Genomic DNA, 5,856 nt, shown 5'->3' on the forward strand with positions numbered 1-5,856 from the left:
TGCTCACTTTGGGAATCACTGGATTAGAAAATGGAGTACTATGCTGCTGTAAAAAAGAAGGACTTCTTACCATTTGCAACAGCATGGACGGAACTGGAGAGCATTGTGTTAAGGGAAACACACCAGTCAGAGAAAGATAAATATCACATGATCTCACTCATTTGTGGAATATAGAGAACATCATAAACTGATGAACAAAAATAGATACAGAGACAAAGTAGCATTGAACTGACTGTCTACAACGGGAAGGCAGGGGAGGTTTTATGGGGCAAGAGATCATCGAAGGACTTAAATGCATGCATATAAGCATAACCAATGAATATAGACACTGGGTGGGGGGAGTAATGGCATGTGCAGGGAGGTGGGGGAGTCCAGGGAGAGATCAGTGGGGGGGAAAGGAGAGATACGTACTACTAGTATTTGTAATACTTTAAACAATAAAAAAGAAGTAGCAACTTAAACAAAATGAGGTCAATGGCATCATTATCCAGTTACTAGCATATTTTTGTACAAATGTTTCCAGCTTCTGACAATGTTATTTCTAATTCTATACAGGTCGAAAAGTGAAAGCACAAGCTATAAGATAGAATTTTACTTTTGACTCCTTCATCTTCAAATAACCCCATCTCTTTGAGGAGTATTTTTTGAAAATTTGTGAACTCTTTCAGAGTGACAATCTTTTTATCATGGGAAGCTGTAATATTTTGTTTTGTAGCAAACATTTTGGATTTGCCTGTCTTTTTTAGTTTCATCATGTGCAGACTGAGATGGAGGGATCTTTGTCAGTTTCAATATTGATGCTTTCATATTTCACTTATTCAGAAAATCTTTGAATTGGAACAAGCCTCATCCTTTCAGTGGTAACTTTGTAGTCTCATATCTGGTTGCTTATTGCAACCTTTATCAGTGTGGTTTTGCCTAGATGGAAAAAAATGAGCATAAATTTCTACTGTGGCATAAATTGGACCATTGAGTCACTGACCTTTGAATTAAAAAAAAAAAGTAGATTTCATGTTAAGTGTTGTTGCCCACATTAAAAACAAACAAACAATTAAAACAAAAGAACACAGGGAAGCTTTGGGAGGTGGAGTATATGTCTATTCCCTTGATTGTGATGGTAATATTATTGGTATTTGCATATGTCCAGTCTAATAATATTTATGCATTAATCATGTACAGTTCTTTGTAGATCAATATACCTCAGTAAAATTATTAAAAAAATAAAATAACAAAAATGTGCACACACACAAAAGTATTAAGGTCGTAAAGACAAATAAAAATTACTTGATTTTCCAAGATTGGAGGAAAGACTAACTCCTCCAATTCATGTAATATTTAATTCTGGATATAATTATGGACCAGAAAGTGTATATCCAGAAGACAACTAGTAAAATTTGATTAAAGTCTTTAGATTATTTAATGATACTGTACAAATGTCAATGTCCTGGTTTTGAAAGTTGTACTGAGGTTTTGAAAAAATGTTAATAATGAGAACAGATCACTGAAGGTAAATAGAAATTCTTTGGACCGCTTTTAAAACATTTTGTTAATTTGAAATGATTTTAAGATAAACATTTGAAAATACATAGACAATATAAAATCACCAATTTTATATCTATATATCTTTACTGAGCAATCAGAAAATGAAATTAAAATCTAATTCTTTTAAAAATAACATCAAAAGAATAAAATGCTTGCTCAGAGGTTGAGCGTCAACCTACGAAGCAGGAGGTCATGGTTCAATTCCCGGGCAGGGCACTTGCCTGGGTTGCAGGCTTGATCCCCAGTAGGGGGTATGCAGAGGCAGTTGATCAAGGATTTTCTCTAATCATTGATGTTTATCTCTCCTCTCCTTCTCTCCCTTCCTCTCTGAAATCAATAAAAAAAATATCGTTTAATAGGATAAAATGTTTAAGTACAAATTTAGCAAAAGAAGTGGAACACTTGTTTTATAAAAATTATGAAATAAATAAAAGCAATTGTTACCATTTTCATGAATCAGATTACATGAAATTTTGTTGTAATTGCAACACTCTCTAAATTGATTTATAGCTCATATGGAATTTCAAGACCTAGAATAGTCCAAACAACCTTAAAAAATAACAAAATTAAAGATATCAGACTTCTTGATTTCAAAACTTACTACAAAGCTACAGTCATTGAGAATTTGTGGTACTGGCATAAAGGTAGATAGATCATTAGAATTTAGAATGCAAACACAAATCCTTACATTTATGGTCAATTGACTTTTAACAAGTGTGCTAGAATAATTCAATGGAAAAATAATAATCTTTTCAACACGTTGTGCTGGAATCACTGAATGTTCACATTTGAAAGAATAAATTTGGATACCATACACAATACTTAATTCAAAGTGGATCATAGACCTGAATGGAAGAGGTAAAATATAAGCCTTTCAGAAAAAAACACAGGCATAAATCTCTGTGACCTAGGGTTAGCTCATGGTTTCATAGATACAATATAAGCACAACCACCACCAACAACAAAAAATGAAGGAAAAGAAAAAAAAATTAACTTTAACAAAGTGATTAACTTTTGTTCTGCAAATAGTAGTATCCAGGAAGTAAAAAGAGAACCCACAAAAGATGAAACAATATTAACAAATCATATATCTGAGGTACTTATATTCATAATGTATAAAGAACTTTTTACAAATCCTATATAATCAAAGCCCAGCGACTGAAACAGCAGAACAACCAGAACAACCAGAGACCAGAACCACCACAGAGCCTCACCCGGGCTGGCCCCACCCCCAGCAAGCGGTTAGGGGCATCAGGCAGGCAGGCGAGTGGCTGAGGCAATCAGGAAGGCAGGTTAGGGGTCATGAGGCAGGCAGGCAGAGCCCCAGGATTGATCTCCTCAAAAAGAGAGACCCAGGCCGCCCACCACAGCCTGCTGGAGGGATGCTCAGCAGCTGAAACGGGAGGCGCTGGTAGTGGTGGATACTGCAGGGTGGGGCTGGCGCCTGCAGCCTGGCCCAGGCCCCAGGGTTGCCACCTCCGCCTGAGGCTTCTGTAGGGTTGGACTGCCACTCCTGCTATGATGCCTGGGCAGATCCTGGACCCTTCCATGACAGCGGGCTCTCTGCCAGGGCTCGGCCCTGACTGCTTAGGAGCTGAAATAAGCTGACATCCACAACATTGGGGTCATGATCCCCCATTTGCGCCTCCTGGAGGTGAAACTGGGCAAGAAGCCTCAACCTGTGAAAAGTAAGCCCAACAAGGAAGGGGAGTGGAGGAAAAGGCACCAGGAAAAGAACAAAGTGGGGGAAGCCTGATGCCTGAACAAGAAGAAGGAGCAGAAGAAGTTTCTGCAGCGGGAATCTGAGTGGCTGGGGCTCATAAATGCGGAGCTGAAAACCCAGATGGAGGAGCTGAAACAGGAGCGGCAGCAGCTCATCCTGATGCTCAACCAGCATCACCCCACCTGCATCATTAGGACTGACAACATTAAGACCCCCGACTCAGAAGGCAACCCTCTGCTGGAGCAGCTAGAGAAGAAGTGACCATGGGCTGGGAGGAGGAGGAGGAGGTGAATGGGGGGGAGGAGATGGGGAGAGGGAAGAGGAGAAGGGTTCTAAGAGGGCTCTTCCTTTCTGCATAAAAAAAAAAAAAAAAAAACAAAAAAAAACAAAAAAAAACTCTTCAATGAGGCTCATCACAGCCAGCATCCGCCAGGCTTTTTTGTGAAACTCAGATCAGCCACACCAGGGGAAGAAACCCAGGCTGATGAAACCCAGGACCAAGTACTGAGACCAAAGTAATCCTGAGGGGAGTCTGTTCTGCCTGGGGCTGGGCTGGAGAGACAGCCAACGAGACAGCTATGGGCACTTCTACGGCCTCTCCGCCAGCGCACCTACACAAAGGACAACCAAGCAGCCAGGAAAAGTCATGAGTTGCAAACAAAATTAGTATGGAACTCAGAGTGAAACTGCAACCTGCCTGCTCCCAGTCCTGACCCTGACCCTCACCTTGATCCTGATGCAAGGTTGGAGAAAGGCACAGTGTCAGGCCCTGCTGTACCCACCCACTGTGGTCCAGCTCAGTCCTGCTCAGAGTGGCAGCCAGGGCGCACCCTTGCCAGCCCTTCTGGGGTTGCTGTTGATACAAGGTATGGGCACCCCTCCAAAGCACATACTCACTGAATGTTTACAGACTGGTTGTCCTGGCAGGGCTTTCAACTGCACAGGTTTTTTATACTTTCCTTTTTTAAAAAAATAATTTTTACAAAAAAATATTTTACACAAGCGATATATAAATGGATTTCTATAATCACTCGATGTGATACAGCATAAATATGCTATGGTTTGTTTGTTATGAACAGATATTCAGCAGTTATGACCGTTACGTGTAACTTCTAAGTACTGTAGTCTCTGGGTGTTGAGGGTAGCAGGGGCGGAGGTGTGGTGCATTTCCATCCTGGTAAACCCTTCACAGTACTCAGTTCTATATAGCTCAGTAAACATTACTCTTACTTAACAAAAAAAAAAAAAAAAGAGGGAGGCACAAGCCAGCCAAGCGATAGCACCCACGCTTGTCGCCTGCAGAGGGAGGCCACCAGTGGCAGAGGAGGGGGGAGCACTGCACAGATGGCAAGCAGTGGCAGCGGCAAAGGCGGGGCCAGCTGCCAGCGGCGGGGAGGGGGGAGCCCCTATAAGACCTTATCTCAGACCAGGCCTAAGGACCCTACCTGAGGGGTCCCAGATTGCTAGAGGGTGCAGGCTGGGCTGAGGGACCCCCCCACAAGCGCACAAATTTTTGTGCACCAGGACTCTAGTGTATAATAAAAAGGCAGATAACACAATAAAAAATGGCAGAATATTTGAATAGATTCACCAAAGATGATATACAAATGGCAAAAAGCACATGAAAAGACGCTTAATATCATTAATCATTAGGGACACACAAATACAAAACACAAGAAAATAACACTTCACATTTATTAGGATGGCTTGAGTTAAAAAAAGATGTACAATAATGAGTGTTGGCAAGGATGTGCAGAAATCACAACCCTCATACATTGTCTGTAGAAATGTAAAATGGTACAGTTGCTTTGAAAAACAATTTTGCAGTTACTAAAAGAAATAAACATAGAGTTGCCATGTTCCTCTCCTTGATATATGCCTGGTTATTAAAAATATACAACCACACAAATATTTGTACATGAATGTTCATACAAACTTATAATACCCCAGAAGTGGAAACAATCCAAATGTCAATCATTTGATGAATGCATAATTAAAATATGTAATATTCATTCAATTGAATATTATTTGTGATTAAAAAGAAATATTTATACATGTGATAGCACAGGTTAAACTTGAAAACATTATGCCAGACACAAAAGGCTACATATTATATGACTGTATGTATATACATGCTTCAAATAGGGAAATCCATAGAGAGATAAAGTATATTAGTGATTGCCAGGGGCTGAGGGAACAAGGAAAATGGGGAGTGACAGGGTTTCTTTAGGGGATGGTAAAAATATTAAACTGATTGTGATGATAGGTGTATAACTCTATGAATATGTGAAAATAATTGTATCCTATGTGTTAAATCAATGAATTACACATTTTGTAATTTATATAATTGAATTCTACATGTTAAATCAATAAATTGTACAATCTGTAAATCATATCTCAAAAAGCTGTTAAAATATATATGCCATGAAAAAGCATAGATCTCTCAAAATCAGAGATAATTTTTATTAGAGTTGGTCTTAAGACTTAAAATTTTATTTAGTCAATAATATTCATCAAGCCCTGTTCGGTTTTGCTCAGTGGATAGAGCATCAGCCTGTGGACTGAAGGGTCCCGGGTTCAATTCCTGTCAA

At 39.6% G+C, this 5,856-nt stretch overlaps 1 pseudogene; it reads left to right on the forward strand.

Moving 5' to 3' along the window:
• The first annotated feature begins 3,036 nt into the window (after nucleotides 1-3,036).
• LOC107181828 lies at nucleotides 3,037-3,526 on the forward strand (annotated as a pseudogene).
• Nucleotides 3,527-5,856: the final 2,330 nt, after the last annotated feature.

This window comes from Myotis davidii, unplaced genomic scaffold (assembly GCF_000327345.1).
Source record: "Myotis davidii unplaced genomic scaffold, ASM32734v1 scaffold2894, whole genome shotgun sequence".
Classification (NCBI taxonomy): domain Eukaryota; kingdom Metazoa; phylum Chordata; class Mammalia; order Chiroptera; family Vespertilionidae; genus Myotis; species Myotis davidii.